The sequence below is a fragment of the Crocodylus porosus genome, unplaced genomic scaffold (assembly GCF_001723895.1).
Source record: "Crocodylus porosus isolate Cpor-Errol unplaced genomic scaffold, CroPor_comp1, whole genome shotgun sequence".
Classification (NCBI taxonomy): Eukaryota; Metazoa; Chordata; order Crocodylia; family Crocodylidae; genus Crocodylus; species Crocodylus porosus.
In genome coordinates this window covers 62,843,565-62,870,275 of record NW_017728943.1, presented here as the reverse complement: position 1 = coordinate 62,870,275, position 26,711 = coordinate 62,843,565, and the positions used below count along the sequence as shown (strand labels likewise).

Here is a 26,711-nt window from a genome sequence, read left to right as displayed (position 1 = left end):
TTGTTTTTAAAAATACGTTTTCTACAACAGTTCATATTTTGTCAAAAATACCCATATGTTCTTCAAAAATGCTTTAGCAATTTTTTTTAGTTCATTTATATAAAGGTGAGGAGATTTCTGTTTTCAAGTTCTAGTTGTCTGTGGAAAAAATTATATTGATAGCTACAATTTCTCACGCTTTGAGCTTCAAAGTAGCTATGTTTTAATTTGAACATATTTGTTGAAACGTTATTTGTACATTTTGGAGTTTCCTGACTGTAAAAAAAAAAGTGTACATCTGTGTCTTATGTGTGCTAAGAAGGTGCTGAGTGTCTTTTACAAGCAGTTGTGACAAATACTCAGCAGTCTGCAGAATCAAGCTCAAAGGTGTTGGCATCTTGTAGTATCTTGTGGCTATGTTTGTGTCTCATATTACTGTGTTATTCTTTTAATATTTTTTCAGAGGTTGCTTAATGCTTTGTTCATTTGAATTCTCATCCTGCAGTTTGTTGTTTATCAAAATTATTGTGAAGAACTCAGACTTAACGTAGCATATTTCTGGCTTCTTCCATCAAACTTAATAACGCTAGTGAGAAGGGAAATTTAGCTAGAGGGATAAAAAATAGGTGTCACTGTTGAAACAATATTAGTAGAGGGCCCTGCTCCATACATGAACATACTTTCCATTAATACCGTTTGAACATGCATTTGATTCTTACCAGGTCCTTGTCTCTGTAATACTTGTTTAACCTTATTGGGCATGCCTACATGAGACATTTATTGCACAGTTGACAAATTAACTGAGCAGAAAATGTCTCAGAGTCTACATGTGTGCCACCATTAGGGCACATGAAACTAATAAACTCTGCAGCAGGGTAGTACTTGTGTAAAATACAAGTATTGTACTGCTCTGCTGCAGAGTTTTTTCACGTGCAGCAGAGCACATGTAGACACTGCCCTGGCTGGCTGGGGCACAGGATGCTTCAGTGGAGGACTAGCCAGTAGGCAGCCCTCCATGCTGAAGCACCTGTGTGCCTCAATCAGCCCCTCTGCAGCACATAGAGCCCAATTGGTGCAGCCCTGGGCTGGCAGGCTGATCCCCAGATGCCTTGCCAACCCAGACTGGTCCAATCGGGCTCCAGATGCTGCACACAAATAAACTCCAGAGCAATATGCTCCAGAGTTTATTCATGAGGAGGGACAACACATAGGGGCTACATGCAGGTGCACCCCCTGAGCATGGCAAGGTTGGTGGTGCCTGCAGGCGGTCACTGTTTGCCACCCTGCTGCTGACATCTCCAGCAGTATCTGCGGGCAGCCCACGATCATTGCTGGCTGCCACCACCACTACTGGTGGCAAGTGCAGGTGGTCATCGACACCTGGTCAGCACTCACCACCACCCCCACAGCCACCGCCGACAATGCCAGAGGCGTCTGCTGGAGCTCCACACTTAGCACTGCCGTGCTCCTGCCGCCAGCCATGCCTCCGCAGTCACCTGGGGCACACACCATTCATGTTCGTGTAGACATGCCCATTAATGCTTTTGTTTTTCCCCTCCTAATGTGGCATGTCGGTACTGCTAGATAAATTCTGTGTGTTTGGTTCATCAGGTTTTTACATGTATGTGAACTATCAAACTGGTTTTGTTATATTACCAGCAAATTAAAGACTAGGTGCAAATGATACCTGCAATTCCTGCTTTCCATTGACTTCAGTGGGAGTCTTGCATGTTCATTACAAGGAAACCACCTCTTACATTAGTGAGGAGGAGGTGTGAAAAACCAATAGCTTATACAATTTGGCTTTGGTAGTATTCAGTATTGAGGGGAGTTAGTAGGCTGGAATAATTAGAAATAGTAAATCTATCAAACGTAATTTGATTAACTGATTTGAGGGGGGAAAGATTTCTGCAGTCACAGAAGATGCTTTTTCTATTATCATAAACAGAAAAAAGCATTACAGGCAGAGTTAAATTAGAATCAACAAAGCCTTGGCCATAATGTTGAATTTCCTTTTTAAACAGATGAGTTAAAATAGGTGAGATTATGCAACTAAAGATAAGTATAATTTAATGCTCATTGTTCAACCATCCAGCTAGAGAACTGAGTGAACTAACCAAAAATTAGATAGTCTAGTCATCAGTAGGCTCAGAGCAAATGGTGAAGCTTGAAGGAAAGGAAGCCAGAGCTTTAATAATGACTTCATTTGGAGATTAGGAATGAACAAAGGTGATATGTTGCAATAAGGTCCACATGGAAACGTGGACCTTATTGCAACATAAGGGATTTATGCACATTAAGGGACAGTGCAACCTAAAGGGATATTCCACATAACAGATCCCTGAAAGAACACTTCCCTCCTGTATCCTAGTGTTTCTTCCATATGCACTAGTGGTACTAGAATTCAGTGAGTGGGCTACTGGGCTATACTGTAGGAATCTGAAATAATGAGTATGGCAGGTTAAAAAAAAAACCCAGTGGTTTTCTGCCTAAAACATGAAGCCTTATTGAACTCAAAATACATCACAGGACAAAAAGGAATGTGACAAAGTCTTGGAGAAAAGGTGCATCAGTAACTATTGAGCATGAGAGTTAGGAGCACAGTCTCTGAATCAGAACTTCCTAAGCCTTAAATACTGAAGGCTGCAGGTGAGAGGAACGGTGGAAAAAACCCTGATTATACCCCGTTCACTCTTCACTGCTTTGTAATACAGCATATTGGGCAAGGTGGACCTATGGTCTGACCTAGTAAATAACAGTCATGTTCAAATGCCAGTGATGTTCTTATGTTGATTTCTTCAGCATTTTCACTGGAAAAAATCAAAGCAAATAACTTATTTTTCTTGTTGTAATTTGAAAATATAAAGTTTGTTAATGTTGAAACAGTTTGTTTTGAAAAATCAAACACATTTCATGTTGGCTTTCCTGTTTCAATGCGATTTGTTTGACTTTTTAATTATATCAAAATATAACTTTTATCTTATAGGTATTATACTTAATGTTATAGGTATGCAATGTTTTTATGATGTTAATATTTTATATCTTATCACAATTTTTTGATTCTACCTAAACAAAACACTTCAATAATTCTGAATAAATCATTTTGAATTTTTGGTTTCAGGAAGATTTTTTTAATTTTGACTTTTTTATTTGGGATAAAAACTAATTTTGCAACATAAGAATCTCCTATATGATGGAAATTCCACTTTCTGCTCCAGCTCCGGTCTAGATTCTCAGCTGCACTTTTTTTTCTGTGGGTGGATATTAGGCCTGGCATTCTTTGTATCAGTTTTGGGGGCTACTTTCAAAGTACCATCTACCCATGGGAATTTGTTGGAGCTCAGAACTTAGCCTCATATGTAACTCCTGATGTGAACTAGTAAAAATGTTTGTAGTGATCATTTTTTTATAGACAAAAGAATATGAGTTGAATAATTCAGTGCTCAGCCATTATTAGTACCATATTAACTTGATTAAAAGATGAGATTTTCCCCCATGTTTAACATGGGGGCAAAAGCCCCTCATCTTACAGTTGAGTATGGGAAGGCATGGGCAGGAAGCTGCTGCAGCTCTGACCCCAACCAGAGGTCAGGGCCAGAGCTGCAACTGGTGCCTGCCCTACCTGTCACCTCTGTATACTCCAACAGTCCACCTATGCAGCCTTGGGCTTCTGCTGCCCTGTCTTCCCACCACGCCACTTTTCCACTATGCCCCTGCCTTACCATTGCTATAGTCTCTGTCTCCCCTGCAGCCTGGAACATGGAGCATAGCCCAGCCCTGTAGCAGCAATGCTGGCTCCACACTGCTGCTATGGGGCCAGGCCGAAGCCATGGTCCATGCCTCAGGCTTCAGCAGGGATGGAGCCTGCCAGCGCCAAAGCAAAGGTAAGGGGGAGGAGCAGGCAGGGAATGGATGCGGGGGAGGAGGATCCAAGGGGCAGAAGTGGCACAGAGGGAGGAAAGAGGGGAGAGAGTCTGAGGCTGCAGAGGGCAGGCACAAGGGCTGTGGTGGAGGGGACAGGTGACGGGGAAAGCTGCATTTCTCCCCCACCACCTGTCCCTGTATTGCCTCCCCAACTGCTCCCCCCAACACTGCCTGCCCCATTACTTCTCCCTCATTGCCTGTCCCTCCTACTGCCTGAAGTATTGGGGAGAGGTGGAGGACAAACTTAAGATGATCCTCCAATAACTGGAGTCCATGCAGGAAAAATTATAACAAATGTATACATTTTCCATTAATAGAATCTAATTATTGGGGGGGTCATCTTAAATTCAGAGTCATCTTATATTTGGGTAAATATGGTATTTGTAATTGGACTAATACTTGGCGGGCTGTTGAGATAAAAAATACTGAGCAAACTCTGAAGGTACCAACAGTGGCAGCTAACAGCAGGTTAACCTCAGAAGAAAAACAGAGATCACTTGATCATAAGCACAATCTTCTCTGTTTTACTTGGCAAATACAGAGCAAACATGACACTTCCCCTAGTTTATCCTCATTCTACCTCTGGGTAAACCTATATACAGGGGGTGGTTCTACACGTGCTCCAGGGATGGTTGGGGTGCCTTAATTAGACTGGCTCTAAGATCCGCTGTAATTAAAGTGCCTGGAACATCTCATATATCAGCGTCCCTGTACTTCAGAATGGCAGTGAGGGCACTTTATTTAAAGCTCATCAAATGAGCTTTAGTTAAAGTGCCTCTGACACCATTTTGAAGCTCAGGGACCTGATACACAAGATGTGGAGGCTGGCTGGAGTGTGCTAATTAACACATTCCAGCAGACTTGATTAATCAAATAATCAAGTCTTCTCTGATGTACTATAATTACAGAGTATCGGAGCAGCCTCCCGGCATATGTAAACATACCCAGGAAGAATAAGTGTCTTGTTCCAGGTTGCATAAGTAGCAAAGGTTCTCAGACAAACATCTACATTGCTTGTCTTTCAAGTTCACCAGGAACAAGGATCTAAAAGTGCATGTTTCAGTTTAATATGGAGAAATGCCATTCTTCAGAAAAAAATCAAACTACAACATGTTTTTACAGCAGTATTTATTCAGTTATATAGTAATATGGAATGCATATTTGCTTCTTTCAGTACTTATAATAGTCTTTCTCACCACAGTATGAATCTCTCACAAATACTAAAAATAGGAATAACAACAGTGTGTCTTTCTTCCTTTTTTAGCTTGTGGGAGAAACAGCTTGATTAGCAAGGCTTTTTGCTTATGTTTATGCAGGCAAGTGGATGTGCCTGTCAGTGTGTGAAAAAACAAAGAAGGACAAGCTAAGAGATGAGTTTTGCAATTAGTTCTGAATTAGCAATGTGGCAAAGCCTACCATTTTCTTTCCTCTTCCAAAAGTGAGTTCAGTAGTCTTGTGAAAGCTCTGTCCCATTCATTCACAGGCTTCCCAATATTTGTTGACAGTTTCATTGTTGTGATGGAAAATAGCTTCCACAGAAGGTTATATATAACATATGTCATGCAAAAAGTGTCAATGAATGTGGAATCTATGGTTGCGTGTAGATGAAACAAGGGGCACGTGTACATGACACTTTAAAGCGGGTTAAATGCTTTTGTACTGCTTTGATGGTTTTGGTGTTGGCATGTGTCGGCAGCGTATTACACAGTAATTCCAGCCTCTGTAGCAAATTTGGGAACGTAATGCACCTTAAATGACTTGGGGTGCAGCAAACTACTGCACCCCAGAAGGAGTTTTAGTTTGCTGCCTTACAGTTGCAGATTGAAGCACCAACCTCCATGCACCTCAGGGGCTCTGCAGGAAGCCAGCCTGGCAGCAGCTGGGGAAGGCAGGCTCCACCCAAGAAAAAAAAAGTGGCAATCTTTTTTTTTTTTCCTTCCTGGAGCCTGCCTGCCTGCCTGAACTACACAGGGAGCCTGTGCTTCCCTCCATGGCTGTGGTGCCCCCTGGAACTGCCTGAGCCGGGTCCTGTGGGTGGGTGGGTGCCGCCTGGGGGTGGACTGCCACTGCTGGGGAGGGAAGCACCAGCCCCACCATAGCCCGGGGACTGATCCGTTCTGCTGGCAGCTCAGCTTCCCCTCTCCACTGCCGGAGAGGCAGGTAAGTGGGCATGTGCATGGCACGTAGGCTTAAAACCCAATGCTGCAATTTAGGACCCCTGCTTCATCTACAAACAGAGACAGTGGGTACATCTACACATACAATTAATTCAAAGCAATAAACTCTAGAGCAGTTTGAACTGGAAAAACTATTCCCAGATGCAGCGTCTACATGCGCACCCAGGAGAGCAGGGGTGGAACAGTTTATGCCAGAGCCGTTCCTGCCCTGCTTTGCCCCAAGATCTGGGTGGCAGTGTTAGGTGGTGAAATGTCTGGCTGGGGCATGAGGATGCTGAAAGTGTGGAGCCATGTGGCTAGGTGGCAGTCAGGATTCTGGCCTCCTGCTGGCTGGGCACAATTTATGCCTGCAGTCAGCATCTACAGGCATGTGTAATCAAAGAAATTACCCCAGCCTACTATCTTTCTGCAGCATAAATTAGTTTACTATGGTCTAATACCATTGCATGAGTAGATGGCGATGCTTTACTCCGCAGCTATTTGGTCTACTCTGCAATAAAGTGCATGAGTAAACATAGCCACGGTGAATGACTAAACATCCAGCTACTCCTCTTCCAGGAGAGCAGCTACAGACTAGCCACAAGTGGAAGAGGCGATGTGTCACTTTTTGTTACTGTAAAGGGAATGATTTTTGATTCATTTTAAAAATAAAAAAGAGGAGAAACCACAACCCCTTGGTCATGCATAAATACAGCACACAAACACAACAGTCATGTCATAGAATTTCTGGGTGCCAATGTCACTAAAGACTATGTTTTCAAAAGGGTGCATCTGTATACATGAGTGAAATTTATCCTGTGCAAAAGAAGCGCATCGAGCACACATGGTGGCTAAGTCCAACTCTGCCCTTGGGTGGTCTGCTACCTACATATCTGTGATTATTGATAAATGACACAAAAAATAGAAAATGGCGTCAGCACACCATAGAAAGGTAGCATGCAAAAGATGCTTATTTTTATTCCATTCGTGTCTACATTTTAACCTCTCTCAGATCTCCAGCTGATTCGTAATTCTGTATGCTAGAAAGTTTTTTTTCTGTCCTGTTTTCTTGGAATTTGTGTTAAAAAGGTGGTGATACTATTTGCCTCTAAGTTTGTAGGAATCCATGCTGGAACTAGGTAAATAACAAGTTCACCATAAAAGTACAATTCAGGAAACCTCAAACCATTATACAATTTGTGGTTGAATTTAGTTTCCTTCAACAATGGGAGGGAACATTAGAAAAAATAAAAACATTTTGTTTCAATCTTTTTTAAATAAAACATTTAACTTTTCATTTCAGAATGGTTTCAGTTTGTGATGTCCTTGAATTGTATATAAGAGCAAGTAAAAAAGTGAAAAAACCCACAACAAAATGAAAGAGTTTTTTGTTGTTGTTGAATTTAATTTCTTGGGTTATGTTGATTTTTTTACCCTGTTTGATCCTCAAGTACTAGTGCAGTAGTTACTTGAATCCTATCAAGAATCAAAAGGCAAATTATGAATGTAAAAGTCCTTCTCCATGTAGTTGGGCTGATTCCAGGCTCCCCTACAATCACTTGACATCTTCAAGAGCTAACTTGATTTTCAAAAGCAAAGAATCAGGCCCTTTTTCAGTGACCGCATTTACACGAGACACTGACTTCTCAGTCATTACTGTGCAGTTATTTAGGATTGTATAAACTAGTACTAACTGACTGCACAGTGACCAGAGTTACTGCACAGTAGCATCTCCCAATGGCTTTTTCCTGATGCTGACTGTATAGTCAGCGTCCCTGAGACTACTGCGCAATAGCGTTTTCATGCTTCTTGCCACGCAACGCAACTGCATAGTACTCATGGGCTACTGCACAGTAGGCGTCTCACGTAGATGCAGCCAGTAAGTATAAATAATAACAGAGAAAACAGAGGATGGAAGTCTGTAAGTATTTGGGACCTGATTCTGCATATGCTTAACTGTAAGTACTTAAATCCAAGTGAAATCAATAAGACTTATGTACAAGCTTAAAGTTTAGCAAATCTTAAGAGTCTTAGCTGAATCAGCCTGAAAAATTACAAGTGGATTCAGAGGGAGCCAAGTTCTCCCTCTCACAGTATATAACTCCCCTTGGGTGGTGTACACCTAAGAACAAATGTTGACCCACAGACTCCAGGTTTATAACATATTTAGAGTGAAAATATAATGTTGAAGTGCATTATAGTTCTTCCAATAACTCCCAACTGAGTCAAAGTGATCCCAGACCACCTTGGTTTTTTTCAATGCCACCTTAGGAAAACTTTGAAAGATAATATTCATGGCAGCACTGTCTTTTGGAATATGTCCCACGTGAATCAGCATCTTCCAGAGTATTTTATGCTAGGCTTCGCTTTTGTAAATGAAATCAATGTAAACTTAGATCCATCTTCTGGCAGTTCACATCAGGGTTACTTATTGCAAGCCAAACAAGTTGCTTACAAAATATCATCACATTCTTAGGTAATACATCCAGCCTGGTAGGGAATATCATTTTATCTTAACAATTTAGGAGATGAAGGGGAGAAACTTTAATGCTTTGCATATATTTACTTTTACAACATGCCATAAAGATTAAAAATACATTGTACACAAGTGCAGTATTTAATGTAGCACTTTAATTACATTCAAGTGTGTTACTAAATAGTCTTGAGAAAACCTTAATGACCAGCTGTTCTACCCTCTTCCCATATGTCAGAAATGGTTTCAGAAATCACATTCTGGGACAGTAAGGTTGTATAATTAGACAGCGTATAGTTAACACTTCGAGATTTTCCTCTTAAACTGTGGACCCTTTTCACTAACATATTGTGATTTGGTGCCAGCTTGGCACAATACAATTATGCCATGTGCCAAACTGCAACTGAGATGTACAAACTCTCTGAGACATGTTATGATTGCACCATTATCTTTTTATATCTTTTTCATCATTAGGACTGGATGCTTTTTATGTTATGTAAGATTTGGCCTTTTATGGCTGACAAATAAACTTAGTAAATAGGACAATAAATTTTTAATACTCCTTTCATAATGCAATTTGTCTAATCAGAATTAGATGTTTTTGTAACCTTGCATCACTTTTAACCAAAAAAAGGGCATCTTTCCAACATCATCAAGTGCAGACAAAGGGAGATACTTCTTGTTCCTAATTCAGGACTATGCTTAAATGCACGCCGAAGTTGAAGCATATGAAGAATCAGCAAGGCTGTTCCCATGCTTAAGTTTAGACACATGTTGAATTAATCACTTAAAATGCTGATGCAAAGCAAATACAAGAAATTTCAGCATAAGCAAGTGTGTGGACACTTTGTTCCTTCAAACACTTATCATTCTTTTCCTCCTAATACTGAGAAAAGAATGTTTGTCCTTCTAGGATGTTTATAATTTTACTAGACAAAATACATCCACAGTTTCCAAAGGGGATGAGCTTGTGTGAATATATTAAGATCAAACTACAACCAGAGCTGTTAGTATACATGGGCAGCATATTCATTTTAGAAAAGTGGGGGGAGGGTGAAGCTCCACTCTTCTGATAAGAGAGATTTACGACAGTTTTTCTCCTAAGCTTGAATTTCCAATGACTTATTTAGATGTAAGCAATGACAGCTGTAATCATGTTTTAAATCTTGCTTTGTATCCTTAGTTATAATGTTGTTCAATTAATATTCAGAATAATGGAAGTGATGTGCCCCTTTGAAAAAGACTTGAATGCAGGCCAAAGCTTTGGGAAACTGATTCTCAAGAGGATTAATCAGCATTTAAAACTTGCATTAATAAAAATCTGATCTTCTACTGTGTGGCATGCATAATACTTTTCATTTTTAAGCATTTTATTTTAATAGTGTGGTATCCTTTGTCCTGATTTTTAAAGGGATTTAAAAATCTAACTCCTTAAAATCAATCCTGCTTTGACCCCTGTACATTCTTTTGCTAAATATGAAAATGTTAAAGAAAACCTTACTTCTCTATAAAATAGTACCAGTACAAGGGATAAAGAAAGTACACTGTAGGTGTATACTTGGCAATAGACATGATCTATTTGCGTATCGGTTTGACTTTACATGAGGTATTATTTAAAAAAAAAACAAATCTAGACCACTTGTTTTTAAAAATGGGGTTAAAACATATCATGAAAATACATGAAACCATAACTGGAACATTTTTGCCAAGACCTTTTACTATATTATAAGGAATATTATTGAATTCTCTACCCAGCAGGATTGATTCAATTACTGAAAGACAAACCTAATCTATGCTTTGTTTTGTTTTTCTGATCTTATTAATGGGCTAGAGAAACTAAAGGGTTCTGTATGCAGTTTTGCATATAAATTCAATTCCAGTACACCAGCTAATTTATCAAATTTATCATGCTAAAGAGTCAGTTATTAGTCAAATAGTTTTGTTTCATGTCAAATGCAGAAACTAAATGCATTTTTAAACTCTTGAATTTTTTTTTCTTGTAAAGAGCTTTTTTGGGGGGAGGGGATAAGAAAAAGGCTCACTCAAGTCCTCCTATGAATGGAATAAATCTATTGGAGAAATTCTTGTAGCCCTACTTATTTTATAAAAAAAGCAACAGCTTGTGCTTGGTGTATGCATCACCTGCTTTTACTTTATTCCAGACCCAATCTGATGCTTCACTTCATCATAACAGTGACAAGTTCCCAAAGTGGTGCCAAAAGTTTTTGTAAGACATTTTTAAATCCTCACTGCTTTTTACTAAAATAAATACTTGGATTGTAATAAACAATGACAATGAAATACATATTATCAGCTCAAATGTTGGGAATTTTAACCTTTTATACACAGAACATCCTCAGTTGGAGGTATCTGAAAGAAAAACAAATCACAGAAATATGTATCCTTCACATACATTGAGCATGTACCCAAAATGAGGTCTGAAGCATAACTAATTAGGACCTTATTGTGTGTGTGTGCATGCGCGCGTGCGCGCGTGTGTGCGCGTGCATGTTTGCACCAGGGTTTAGACCAGATCTCAGCTGTACTGGTTTAAATTGGGAATGGTTTCATTTAACTCAATATATAGTTTATATCAATGTGACTGTTCGCTTGAGTAATGCTTACAGGATGCAGCACCAATTTTCAATGCTCATTAAATAGACAGGAGTAATAATCATTACATCACTATACATGAAGCCAAAAAGTGCTTTTGTTGTAAAACCCTTTTGCTAGGGAGACTTATTCTACCATACTTACATAAGGGTAAATTCTCAGCTGGTGTAAATTGTCAGAGGTTCACTAAAATCAACAAAATCCACTTATACCTCACCTGAGGAGCTGCTAAGTATTAACACACAGTGAATTGTTGCAGGGAAATTGGTTGGACTGCTCCTTACAGTGTCAAGTGTTACTGCATGGGAGAAATCATGGCTTCATTGACGTCAACAGTGAAAAATGCATTGGCTTCAGTCAAGTGAAGATTTCACCCTTTGTGACCAAAGCTATGGCAAAATAAAGCGTGGAGTTTGTGGAACTCTGCTTTGAAAGCTAAGTCTGGAATGAAACTTAGCAATCAGTAAGCTGGAAGCAATTTTCTTTTATCAAAGTATGAAAAAAGAGTAAGCTCTGTTGCGAGAGACCTGTTTTCAAGCAACTGAAGCAGGTATTTTTTAGACTTTCAGGTTTATAAATATCCCTATAACTCAAAAACTTCTAGCCTTCTAAGATACTTTTTTTGGCACTGTAGTTTCTGAGCACTTCACAGTCCTCATTGCCTTTAATGCCCTCACACCAGGCCTCTAAGGCCAAAATTTGTCGGGAAGTTTCTGGCACAGCAGGAAATGGAATCCATATCTCTCAAGTCCTAGGTAAGCTCTTGTACCATGGGCTCACCCTCCCCTTCTTTAAGGATCATTTTGACAAGGCTTGTTGTCCTGCCTCAATAAATTTTAAACACATGCGTTTTCACAAACCTGGTATGGGTCCAGGGACAGAACAGATTCAGTCCCTCCTCCGGTAATTGAAAGCACCTAAGTGAATTGTTGCAATAGTGAGGTTCCATATAGACAAAGCTCTCCTGGGTACTTGCAGGATCCATAGCCTCAGGCCCAAACCTTAGAGGTATTTATGTATCTAACTCCCATCTGTTTCAATTGCTTATTGGATCTCTCAAAACCAGAGAGATTGAATCCATAGCACAGTGCTTCTTTATACAATGTATATGTCATTTATTGTATACGAAGTGGAGCATCTCCCACATGAGAGACTGAGAACCCAACAGCTGAAATTACTCAATAGCTCAGTGGTTAGCATGCTGCCCTGGAATGAGTATCATCTTCCTGCTGAAGCTAGGCCACTGGGTAGGCAACAGGCAAAGTTTAATCATGCCAGAGGGATAACAGGCAAGGAGAAGCTTAACTCTAAAGCCCAAGGAGGTGGCTGATACTTTGCCAGGAAAGGTACAATCCTTTGTTTCCAACGTTGGCATTTTGTATTACTTAGGCCCCAGGCAGACATTACATTTGGTGTGTGATTCATTAATTACACAATAAATGGCAACATGTCACACATGCAAGATACTTAAGATACAATAACATGCCAAACCAGCCACAAACCTGTTCCACATTTGGTGTGGAACAATTTTGTGGCTGATTTGTACCATGCTTAATTAAGACGTGGCAAGTAGGCTTCCAGGAGTGGAACATGCAGACCAGATGCATGTGTACCTCTTGACCATGCCAGCCTATGGACAACCAGCATGTTCTAAGGGCAGTGGTGCCACTGGGCTGCACCAAGCCCTTTAAAAATCTCAGGCCTACAGAACTTGACACTGGGGGACCTGTCCTTAATGTCTGGATCCTAGTGTCCCAGGACTCTAAAAGCAGGTATGCAGCAGGATGTCAGGTTCACGGTGGAAGCTGTGGCTCACACTTCCCCAGGACCTTAAAAAAGCAAGTGCGCAGTGGAGTGGCACAAACCTGAGATCAGGGAAAGCTTTCCCGATGTCAGACTCATGGCATCCCAGGACATTAACTGGCCGGGCTTCACCACACTCCTTTCAAGTTGCCAGCAGGTGCAAAGCGTGGCATTGGGGACTGAGTCCTGATACTAGGTTCCCTGTGCCAGCAGTCATGCAATTGGGATAAGAAAAAATGTATCCCTGATCCCCAAAATTGCATGTCCTGCTATGCATGACTTTTGGGATTGGGCATACAACAGTTCCTCTGATCCCACTGCATGATGATATTAATGTCTGCCAGGGGGAAAGACTGCATAACAGCTCAAGGAGTAGGAAGCAGGGTGCCCTACCAGTTTGAAACTAATCTCAGTGGAACTGGAAAGGCCTTCTAGTGGGGAACTGCATTGCAAGCACTACTTCTTCTGGCAGGAAAAGCCTATTAGAATACATTACCAAGAATCCTTAGTGGGAAGGGATCCTGATCCACACCTGCTTTGTAAAAGTCCTGGAGTAAAAGTTCCAGGAGTCAGACATCGCGGAGAGGCTCCCCAGATTTATGATCTCCAGGCTTTAGACTTTTAAAAGGCTCTGTGCAGTCCAGTGGCATCACTGCCCTTTGCACACGCTGACAGGAGGAAACCTAAATCCTATTCCAATGTGACTTAGGGTATGTCTACATATTTTAATGAATACAGGTCAAGTAGACACACCCAAGCTAACTTTAAAGTAGGCAGCTCATGTCCTGCTAGCAATATAGCTACAGCAGTATAGAGCTCAGTGTGAGCTGAAAAAACCCACCCACGCAGCTAATTAAATATTTGGGTAGTTAACCTGTGCTGAACCCTGCTTGCTGTGCCAAGCGAGCTAGTTTAAATATAGATCATATATATCTACATTACTAATGGCTGGAGTATAGACTAGTGGCCCCCACGCTATGGCTGATAGGTTACATATTGCCTGGGATAGGTCTATGGTTATAGGAAATTTTGCTTTCCACAAACATATGATTCTTCAGTGTGACAGGTAAAGTAGTATGTGAGGTTTACTGCAGCATGTTGCTTGCTTCAGAATTGTTTTGCAGGGACCACCAAAGGTTGAAGACTATTGGTACAAGTAGACTGTTAGTCATGCAGCTAAGTTTTAGTGTCACTTAGGTGTTTCCCCTTACTTAAATGATTTTGAAAATTTGCTTTGTTTTAAAAATACATGCACATCTAATTATATATTATTATTACATATGATTTTAGAAGGCTTTTAGAGAACACAACATACTTAAGACTGGGCTTGGAAAAGGAAAAATAAATGAAACCATTTATTTGAATCCTTCAGCTAGCTGTTGAACATGAATAAAATGAAACCTAAATCTGACCCTCTCCTGCCTTTGGTTTTGCAAAAAAACACCAGCAAAGGGATACAAAACCTAGATCACTTCAGCTTTTACTGGTGTCACTGAGGTGCTTTGGAAAAATGTAGCCCATATAATTCTTAGGTAATGTCCATATTTTTATTAGCAGCAAGCATGATGCATCCAACTATTCATGTTTCACAAACGCATTTCAAACCACTACTCAGGCATTACTGATAAAAATGACAAAGTACAACTACACAATGTATCTCCTCTTAAGCCTAAAGAGAATGTAGTTTTGACAGACAGACTATACAGTCACTACTCATATTTCCACAGTAAAAGCAGCTAATCATCACCTATTGAGTAAAAGATACTCATTATGATTCATTATGTAATGTTAACAATTAAACTGTATGTACGTCTATTCTGTTCTGTTCCAGGTAGGTCTTTATCCATCCACCCACCCACTTACCTATCCAATTTATTTTTGTGGATCTATTTTCAACTTTTCCAAAGATAGACTTCATACAAGTGACTTCCATCTATTTATGTGGAAGACGGTGACTGTGAAAGAGAGTTTTAACAGTTCTGTCGAGGTGTCTTGCTACCAGCTTCAAACATACAAAGTCAGTGCCGAAGGCTGTTCCCAGCAAATGGGTATCTGGTCATTTGGATTAGGGGGCTGAGAGTAGACAGATGTAATGCTAGCCACAATCATACCCTTTTGTGGTATTAGCACAGAATCTAGTGTGCCTGAATTATGCTTGTCTGTTGGGCCAATAGGCTTGGGTGGCTCTCTGGTTAACCCTAGAGGCTGCTGGCAGTCAAAAAAGATTAGAAGCAAGTGCCCACAGGTGTGAAAGAGCACTTGACTACTGACATTTTTAGGCTTAAAAAAAAACTTTTGGATGTTTAATCCTTCCCAAAGCTTCTTGTGCGTGTGATGCAGATATAGCATAGCATTAGTGAACAAGCTATTCTGTTGTATTTGCTCTGGGTTAGTAGGAGCACTGTTACCCTCTTGGTTGCTAGTTCTGCTCTTCCCTGGATTCTATTTTAACCAGACCAAGTCTAGCTTGGCTAGAGCTCATTGAAAGGTTATGATGTAGACCCTTTATCATGTTCTGTAGTGAGACTGTACTTTAAATAAAGGAGATTTGCAAGTAGAGCAACCAATGAAAATAAAAGTTATCAAGAAAGCAGGCATATCTAATCTGGTATTCACAGAGGCTGAGCACCTGTAGCTCCCATTAGAGTTTATGCTGATCAGTGTTTATTAATATTATTTATTTTTTGTATTATAGTAGCACTTAAAGGCCCCACTGGAAATGAGCCATCATTGTGCTAGGCACTGTACAAACAGTCAGAGATAGCTCCTGCTCCAAAGAGCATTTGATTTAGATAGAGAAGAAAAATAAAGCATGAAAGAAAGGAAATATTATTAGCCCCATTTCACAAATTAGAAATGGATTATTAGTCCTGATTCTATATGGTACAGCAGCAGAACTGCTCACAGGCTTACAATTAGGCATATGTTTTCACTATGCTTCCTCTTCTAATATGTCCATCCAGCCAGTGAAGGTGTGACTGTTGTAAACATTCAGTGACAGAAACTTCATCACAGGCCAGCAACCCAAATACTTATCCAAATTTCCTACTAGATTGTTCAACCCATGACATACACCATGTTTTCTTTGCATTATTATTGTCCCTATGTATGTTAGCTAGATTAAAAATGGTTTGGGCCTACCTACCTACACTACAGTCACACCTTCATGAGCTACATAGGCATACCTTAAGAGGATACCTGGCAATTTGTCAGGATTAATAAAAATTGAAAATGTTAGTGGTACCAGGTATTTTCAGCGAGTTAAATTCTGTTTGCTAAATTGAATTCTAAGGCTCCTAATGAACAATATAAAATGGAGATTGTAATAAGTATTAAAAATACCATAAATATTTATTCTTCTGCTTGTTTGGGAACACAGATGACTTTCTTCATAAAGCAGATTGTTAGAATTCAACCCCCACAATACATTTATTGTTAATTCTCTAATTAGTTGGGAACTGATCCTTTTGGGGATGACATGGTACTTTTGTGCTGTACAGCTCTTCATTGTTCCTGGCTGGTTGGCTTCTCTTTAGATTAACACTTTTGACTATATGGTGCTTATATGTGACAAGAAAGAGACTCTATAAATGGATTAACTAAATCAATAAAGAAATCTGACTCAAAACCCCTAAGGTGCCAGTAATATATACTTCACTTACACTCTGTGACTTACTGTATCTCTTAAGAACATCTGTATAGGTTAGATTTGTTGTAGTTACTTTGTCTCTCCCAAGTAACAGACTTTTAACATGTTACAATAATACCTTGAGGTATAGTTTGACATAAACTAGGTAAAATTGATGTCCTATATTTTGGAAACACATTAATTTCATTATTTTCTTCCCCTTAGCATTTTTCTTTTGCTATTTTCAATTATCTTTATGTACGCACTCTAGAAAGAACACATCCACATTGAAATGATTAATCAAAGGAAACTAACAAAAATAATCACTTTCAAGTACTTCAAAATATTCTAATTTTTTAATGGAGAATATGCATTCTTAAATTAAATATGCATAATAAGTAACATCAATAATAAGAATAAAGTGGGATATGTGAGAATGAATGTACTGTTTTAAGCAAAATGCATTTGATTTGCAGGGTATAAAGGCTGGTTTGAATCGGTAAGAATCAGTGCGAAAAAAAAGGAGAGAGAGAAAGCCTCATAATGCTTATAAATTGTCCATAATTGTATGGATTTTAAATATAAAAGTTGGCAGTGGCAAAAGCTAAAAGCCATTAGGAGAGATATTATTGTGCAATGCATCAGTAACAGTAACTCATAATCTTAGAGAAAAAAACCTAACTAGAGTTTTCTAAAATTTTGATAACTATACTTGAGTCTTGTCTTCATGTTTACTACAATGATGGCATTGTTCAAAATGACATGGCCTAATGCATATATGAATCCTGTTTGAAAAGAGCTACTAATTAACATGAATAGTCTTCTTCTCTGAAGGTCGTTTATTACAAAGTTCATTTTTCAGCTGAGCATTGCTAAAGTAGTCACTCTTGGTAACAGCCATTAGATTAAGAGACTTAGGCCCATTCTTTTCCTGACATCAGGCCAGGGTTTTCACAGAAAGAGTCACTTCTATGCCAAGAAGCTCTTAAAAATACTATTTGAAGAGAAAAAGTACTGATGTAATTACACTGTAAATATTTCTGGAGTTATTTATTTAATGAAGATAATTCTATTCATTTAAAAGTAAGTTTTCCTTATCCGATATTGTAGCTCAACTCATCCCTGTGGGATCCTGGATTTCTTCAATCATAATGATTCATTAAAATAGAGAGATACTGACTATTTAGCTTTAGATGTGCTAGTAGGCCGACCTACTGCAAAGTATTAGATATGAAAGGCCATGGCAACATTACTTCCTCCTTCAGTGGCCCCAAGATCACCTTCATCATTTCAAGATCACACACCTTTCAAAGAGCTGTGAAGAAATCTTTCTTAGGGAATAATCCTGCAAGATTCAACAAATCATGTCTGAGTATTAGTACTCATTTGCCCGTATGTTTAAATGCTTTGCCAGACTGGGCTCTGAGTGCATAGCCCTTGCAAAATTAATCCCTTTTACCGACCACATAATTACCTCCCTTTTTGTCACACTGGAATAATAAATCCAATGGTTGCCTGTCCAATAAGAGCCAAAATAAGGAGAAGCTGTGCCTCTGTAGAAGGTCAAGTTACCACATCTGAGCAGGGGATGAGCTCGTTTCCTGTCTTGTTGGACACCAACTCAGCTGTGCAGTACTACAATTTTTGGACTTGGAAGGCGATCTTTCCAAGGCAACCTAGAACATGCTGCTAGCATCCACACTATGCAGAATTCACTTAATGAATCTATTTACATATATACGTATTAGTGGATGAAAAAAATAAGTTAAGACACTTCAAGACAGGACAGGGTCATATCTCCCTCTCTATGGGCACATCTACACAATGATGCTACATCGCCATAGTAATGTGCTATGGTGATGCAGTGTCCACGGGCATCTACACATGACCAGCAGCTATTTCACCATAGCAACCCACTGCTCCAGTACAGTGCACCACTATGGCAAAGTAGCTGCTAAAAATACCGGTGTGCCATGTGTTCAGTGCAGTATGGACTGTTACTATGTCGTGATTTCGTACTTCCAAAAGGAAGTACTAAATCATGGCGGAGTAACAATGTCATCATAGCGACACATATAGACGTGCCCTATATTCACAGGAAATGGAGACTTAGTCTTATTAGGAACTCTGCGTACCATGCTGAAGATAATAACAATAACAAGGATGAGTAGAAGGAGAGTATTCTTTCCTGGGAATTTATTGAATGTGTACAGCTCAATAACAGTGTTTTGGGGAGCAAAATTCAGAACCAATAAATGTATGTGGCTTCTTCGCTAAAAATATATGTTCAACATTCACAATAGTAAGTTCCTGTGTCAGTGATACTTTAGATTATACCATTTTGTCTGTTTATATCAATCTAATATTAAAAATGCTTTGGAACATTTTATAGGTCGGGACTTTATGGCCAGGTACAGACATTACACTTTTACCAATGCAAGTGATCAGAAACTGGTCTATACCCATAACAGAAGTTCAGTACACAAAACTGGTGTATACCTATAACAGAACAGAAATTCAGCACACAGAGACAGGTTTAAAAATGGCAGATCACAGTCTAAGATTTTCCCCCCACCCCTCTCTTTAAAGGGCAAATGTATATTCTGTTCACTATCAATCTAACCTACAACACTTACAGAAAACAGCATAACTTAGATCAATTCCACCTCAGACTTCTTGAATGTTTCTAACTAGCCTATAATTGCCATTATTCTGGCAGTTACTTGATTCCAGGTGTAGCAAGATCAGTAACAAACATTTTCTTTTATAGTTATGATACCTTTTGCAATATATTTGTTCCACTTTTATTATTTCTGCCTAATGTTCAAGCATCCTAAGGACTGGAGTGTTGCGAGGTAAATAGAATCAAAGAAGTTCCAAAATATTTTCTTCTCTGAGGCCTAATAAATGAAAAAAACATTCTCAAAATGAGTTATGAAACTGAATTAATAGAGTTCCATTCAATTCATTCTGTCTGGAGGCAAAGATTTCCCCTTCTCTGCTGCTCAGTAAGCTTATAGAGAAGCACAAGGAGATCAACCAAAACTGTTGATGTTCTACAAATCTAATCCCATAGATCTTGGGGCACCCACAAAGAACAGGCATGTTTGTAAAGAGGCCCCACCCCTCTGGCAGGGTTAGTCCTTCAGAATCCTGTCCCCATGGGTTTTTTGCCCACTGCTGCCTGGATTTGGGTATATTTAAAAATGCTGAAGGGTTAGGGTTATCTCCTATAAACACATCCTCCAGATCTGAAAAGAAGCTGGGCCCCTAAAAGTACTAATTTTCCTATTTTCCCTTTCCTTCTCCCTTACCCTTTATATCTGCACAATCCAGTCCTAACACACTTGGGCAAGAAGGTTTTCCACCAGGTTATGAAGAATGAGACCATGTGCAGTGGAGCTTCCCCCTCCCTTTGCTGACTTCCACTGGGTTTTTGCTCCTCTCCTCTTGCGTTAGCAGAGGGGAGCATATGGGCCTTGGAGATTTAACGTTTCATGGCTTGCTTGGCTGTCAAAATGGTTTACATTTTTGTTCGCTGTAACATACATAGTGATCATCTTTAAGAAAAAAAATTGTACGGCAGGTCCCTAGATGCCTTTGCTGGGAGCAGATGTCTGAACAAGAGCATTGTTAAACCCCTCTTGGATTTTCATTTCCCGCCCTTTGGTAAATTCTAAATTGTACAACTTCGCATACACTGAACCTTTCTCACTTCCCAGCAGAACTTATTAAGATGGTTTAGGGTGGTGGAAGGTTGAGACAGGGAAACTTAGAGATTTATAGGACACTGAGACGGATTCATAATCTGTATTGATGCCATCATCCCTGACCATGTGACAACCAAAGCAGATAAGCCTATGACTGAACTGAAAAGATTTCTTAAAGCTGGTAATCGATATTGAGCAGCTCAGTCTGTTGAACTATCAAGTTCAGAGATATCCATGTGATGGTGCTGGGGGAGGGGAGATTCAGAAGGGAACCTAGAAAAGCTGACAGAAAGACTTGTAAAACTGGAGACACAAAATCATCAGTCAAGCCTTCAGCTTGCTTATGGCCTTGCGTAGAATGGAGCAGTAGATGACACGGTCCAAGGGGTGGGCAGCCTGAAGCACATGTGCCACAAGAAGCATGGATAGCTTTTGCATGTGGTATGCAGCAAGTCAGTGAGGGGGCAGGCAGCACGGCAGCACATAGGGCAGGAAGAAGAAGGCAGAGCAGCATCAGCCAGGGAGAGCACAGAGGAGGAGGCAGAGCAGCAGGCTGGGCAGAGGGAAGGGATCAGAGCGGCACTTGGGAAGGATGCAGGGTTAATTTGTGACATGCCTGCTAAAAGGTTTGGCTCCCACTGATGTGGTGGGTGGATGGCCTCAGCTGAGGAAAGAACAGGAAAAAACAAAAGGAATGAATTGATTTGGAAAGTATTAGAAGTAAAATGTGGGGGTCCTTATCTTGAAAAGGATGGGTCAGTTTTTGAGCTCGAAGGGCTTGATTTTCAGCAAGTGCTGAGCACTGACCTGTCCTCTGAAAATGAGGTCTGTTTCAGCTGTCTCACAGGGCATCCAAAATCAGTCCTCAGTATTGCAAATTTGCATAGTGAGCTTCTTGTTCAATCCATCTATTTTCAGTTAGGGTCAAATTCTGAAGTTCTCACTCAATCTCACCTTATCTTCTCTCTCTCCTTTCCCCCAGAGGCAGCCACCTTCTCACTACTGCAAGGCTGAGGATCCTGGTGCAGGGAAAATACAGATCCTGGCTGGGGTTAGAGAGGATGTTTTTCATTCTCCACCAACCTAATAGGTGCTCCATAGCAAAGTTAGTACTGAAAGAGCAAATGTTTGCTTTTTTTGCAGAATCTGTGTGGAACCCCACCCCCACCTATTGTTTATGAATGTCTACAAATCCATGGATTTCATAGGGCAGATTTCGCCTGTGTGTCCCAATCCTTGGTATAATAATACAGCAAAAACTCTGTCAAAAGGACTTTCTGAGTCTTCCTGCTCGTGTGGGCTTCATCCATTAGTTTCCCCATTGATTTCTTTGGAAGAGGGGAGGGTTTTTTTAAAATAAATAATACTGTCAAGCTTTTAGTAAAGGCTTAATGAGCCAAAGAGCTCTATGTAAGGATTTAGACATATAGGACTGGAATAGGACTCTTTGGCTATTAAGTCCAATCCTCTGCATTCACAGGCAATCATTTACTCAAGGGATCCTCAAAATTGCCACTTGACACCTTCACATACAACTAGAAGGTACAAAACCAGAAACTTTAAGACCACACTAAGAACAACATGCCATAGGTAAAAGCAGAAGGAAAAGGCCATTGGCAATGCCCTGCTGGTGCAACAACAGAGAAATAATAGTTAATGTGTGTTCAGAAGACCTTAGGCAGATGGCAATGCCCCATGCTACAGAAGAAGGCAAAAACCCACCACAGTCCTCGCCAGTCTGACCTAGGAAAAAAAATTCCTTCTTGACCCCAAATTTAATGATCATTATGAGCTCCAGTTAGAGAATATACTACATAAGTTACTATATTCTGTAGTTCAAAATAGAACAGGTGAGGATAAATTTGCAGTCTGCCAAAGGACACACAGCACAATCCTATGCCCAACCACATTTTTTTTCTGATGATTTTAATGTAGAAAGATTGAAAACTTTTGCTAGTCAAAATAAAGGTTGAAGTGTAATGACAATATTTCTTAAATAGCTGCGTTGCTCAGAAAATGAAGAAACCACTTCCAGAAATAATCAGCCAGTATGTTTGTTTCCACACGAGGGCTGTGTTCAATGGAACTAACACTGATCAGATGAAAACCTAATAAAAAAGTGAAAGTTAGGTTATATTTTTTGTCTTAGAGTGTTATGGTTCAAAAAAATTCTGTACTATGAATCTTCTGTTAAAATAGCTTTCCTGCTAAAGAATAGATTGTTTTTTTCTTTTTTAAAAATGTTTAATTAATGGGTTGGGTGTTGTGTCTTCACATCAATAAATTGTTAAAGATTTCTGGGCCACATGTGAATGAATACTTATCTTGAAAGACAGAGCAAAAAGATATTAATAATCATGTTTCCCTTGTCATATTTACTGTTTTGCTTCTAAAGGGAATATTAGTCCACTAAGAGGTTCATAATTAGGAGTATGCCAGATGGGTTATCAATGTGGTTTTAAATTTTTATACGTAGAGTGCTTGTTTTGCAAGAGATGCGTTGGTTCCATGTACAGTAGTTAAATATAAATATCTTTTAGGACAGGGTTACTAACTGCTCTATGATTTTGAATCGGCTGTTTGTTTATTCCTTTTCCTTTTTTTTTTAAACAGGTCTGGAGGGATAGATGAACTGAATGGACATACCAGATGGAAGAATAAAACTTGAAAGCAGAATAGAGATCCAGAACTCTAAGCCTGGAAAGCTGAGAGCTTTAGCTAGTAAAAGGAAAGGAAGGCAAATTAATTATTTTGGGATTTTAGACACCTTTCCTATAACATTATGGAAGATGTGCTCTTGTGCGGAGAAACGATCTAAAAAAGGAAATGTGTGTGTTCTCCAGTCACGTTATAGCCAAACAGTAAAGTTGCCATGTCTTGGATCTCTCTCTGGTACAGATGCAATATGTGAAATTGCTAGACTGAAAGCAGAAATGTTAAAAAAATGCCTAGATCTTTAAAGAGATTGTGGTATAATGCATTTGCAAAAGAGAACAGAAAACTGCCATCGCTGAATTTTTAAGAGTGCAATTGATTTAAGAGGACAAAGCTCATTGGAGGTCATGTCATTTGTGCTCCTAAGTCACTAAGCGCTTCTGCCTGGTCATCATATTTATATATGTGTGTGGTCCCCATGATTATATCTGCATGCCTCACACTCTTTTAATGTACTTATCTATACAATGTCCTGTGTGGCAGGGAAATATTGTCTTCATTTTGCAACTGAAACAGATATCTTCAAAGCCAGATGTATAAAAGCATGTAGGTACCTGATTTTAGTGAGCAATACAATCCTAAACAACTTTAAAGTATGGGACAAACTGACGGACAAGGCAACAGTGGAGTGTGTGGCAGACTACAGACTTGAGTCTCCAGTGACTATACTGATCAGTTAATCACAGGACCATCATTCTTTTCTGTCTGATGAGTACCTGGCAATATTTAAATGATAATAAGTAGTACAATATCTAAAGAGCAACTTATGAGACTTCATTTAAATAGACTGGAAAAAAGGTCATTTAAGAAAATAGGATAACATTGTTCAAATATTTGAGAGGTACTGGCTTGAAGAAGGGCAAGGGACTAGTTTTTGTAAATGTTTGTACTAATGGTGTAAAATTAAGCATGAAAATATTCATGTTAGCTATAAGAAAACAATGCTCAATGATAAGGGCAATTAGCCAGTGGAATAAACTGCTTACAGTGCTTACTGAGGTAGTTGAGTCATGATAATTAGAGGTGTTTAAAAATAGTTTTGATAAAATGCAAGTGAGTATATGAAGTTCTTGCATGATAGAGAGTTTAGTCCAAGAAAGCTTTTCTGATTTTATGTGGAAAAAAACAGAATTTAACATGAGATATTAATTAGGGCTTTATTTAGCTGAAATTCAAGACCCACAGCTGCTGGTCATATAGCGCCCTATGTCTTGCAACCAACACAACCTGGACTCATATTTTCAAATTTCTCAACAGTGACCTCACAGAATTAGAGTGAGGGCTAATCCTTTATATCTACCGCTTCTTGGGAGAGATAAGAAGATTTTATTTACATCTGTAAAGGTTCTTTTTTTCATCATAATAGATAGAATGTCTGCTTTTGAGATGTTTGCATTACAAGAAGGGTCATCCCTTTTTTTAAGCCAACTAAGATGTCATGAGAACAAGCACTGGGTGGTTGCTCTAAAAACTCACATTTTTTATCATTTCAGGGGCAATGTTCGAACTGCAGGTGAGGTAAGGTGAGATTGGTATATCAACTAAAAAAAAGGTAGAAACATTAGGTGTAACATCCCCTTTTCATATTCTGAGTGCTGCTTCAGGATGTGTTTTAGTGGTTTCATCAGAGATAATAAAAATAAATAATACCCACCATACTTCTTATATAGCTCTTTACATCTGTAGATTTCAAAGTGGTGGAGATGTGCCCAGCAGCGCAAGTCAATGATGAGTTTTCACCAGACATTTTTCATGAAATGATTCACCCCTCAACTTCTTTTCTAGGTATCCCCCCTCAGATCTTCTGGGAGAGTACCCTCCTAGGGAGAGACCCATGATAAAGTTCAGTATTATCTTGACCTACAATGGCACCAGAACCATGAGGCTTTCAATAATGATGTTGGCAACCTTTGTAAAGAAACGAAGGTTTGTACAATAGAGTCTCATTTAACCTGGTAGAATGTAACATATTGCATTAAGAAACATGAATGGTTTAATGCTACAGAATGGGAAATACAACCAAATGTCAGATAAAGTGAATGCCTGGTTGCTCTAGTTTGTTTTAAGGGCTATGCATCTTAAGCAAGCTCAGGCAGGACCTGTCTGCCTCTAGCCTTTACACCAGAGAAAAAAGAAGCAGTTCACAGTCACACTTGCCTTTCTGTCCCCTCTGGCAGAAGTACCAGAGGACAGGCATATCACACTAGGCAAATCATATGGCTGAGCCTATTGAACAGTCTCATGCATTACAATAATGGATCTATGGCCTTAGTTTTCCTAAGGACTGATTAAAATCATTTTTAGCTTCAGGGTGTGGAAGCAAAAGGAGTACTAGGGGGATATTTATAGCCAAATAGGTATCCTACTGTACTAACATAGTCTAATGTGGTTTTATACTTAACAATGTCAGTCACTTTCGGTTAACCTGCACAGTGAAAAAGTTTTCTGATGCCCCCAGAAGTGAAATACTGTTTCTATCTTTGTATTCCTACTTGTGCTAATAACATCAGTTACAGTACTGATAAAAATATTCAGGGTACCGTGTTAAGTCTGTTTCTTAAACTGTGATCATTATGTGACTAATCATAATAATAATATGATATTAGGGGAAAAAATGTTGGATGATATTCCCTAGAGGGAAATGAATTTCTTTTTATCATCTACAGTAGTTTATTTCACATATTCATGACCCTCCTGGTATTTTTTTTATGATGAGCCATAAAAATGACAAAATACATTAGCAAAGTTCTCGGTTTATGCTAAAATGACCATATTCAAAAATAATAACAGAGACTTGTATCAGCAATGCAAAAGATGCATGAAGTAATTGGTGCTTAATTTGTACACAAACTGTCAAGGCAGTTTTCCTCACGGCCTGCATCTTCTGAATTCATTAGTCTCTAATTAAGGCCAGTTGGGACCAGCAGTTAGAAGGTTAAAGAGGTTCTGACAGCCCTAATCATTGCTCAGGAAGCTGAAAATGTATGCAAAGTCTCGGCAGATGGGGTGAGATCTGCCTCTGCCAAGTGATAACTGTTATTCCTTTGCACCTCCAAAGCTGTCATCCTAATAGGCACATTTTAAATTTATTAATGCTCTAGTTACAATGCATACACAGTCTCTAATGGTATGTCATTCAGAGTATATAAACTGAGCAATTAACACATATTACCTGGTAATGGTAAAATTATTTGTTGCCTGTTTGATTTTTTTTTGTTTCCTAATCCAGCAAGAATACTTATAAGCAAAGACTTTTTAATTTGTTCCAAAATAATAAAAAGGGAAAAGAAAGATTCTGAGCCACATGTTTATTTGACTGGCATTAATTCTTTGTTTCTACACATATAAAGCTTGAACTAACTTTACTTTGATTTCTTCCCATAGTCTTAGAACCCAGTGACTTTATTTTTTTTCTAATACAGTTTCTAAAATTGAATATTTTCAAGCATTCCTATAACATGTTGACATGCAAATGTTCCACATTGCCATTATTTTTGTGTACGAATTGATTTGAATTCCTCAGAAAAAATATCCCTCTTTTTTCTTTCCAGTCACTTCAATGGGATACCCATGTCTTGTTCCTCAGTGTGATGGTATCACCCTCTTTAATCCTATTTTGTTTAAAGCTCCCTAACCAACAGAAAGGCATTTTCTCAGGTCTCTCTTGTCTATGCTAAGGCTTCAGCCACAAGAGGTCTTTAATTAAATGT

The 26,711-nt window shown here is 39.2% G+C and overlaps 1 long non-coding RNA gene across 1 annotated transcript in view; it reads left to right on the top strand.

The window, feature by feature from the left end:
• Positions 1-26,283, top strand: part of LOC109319721 — a 51,524-nt gene extending 25,241 nt beyond the window's left edge. The window contains exon 2 of the long non-coding RNA XR_002103605.1: positions 22,900-26,283. This is a non-coding gene — a long non-coding RNA (uncharacterized LOC109319721). The remainder of the gene's footprint in view (positions 1-22,899) is intronic.
• The last annotated feature ends 428 nt before the right edge of the window (positions 26,284-26,711 follow it).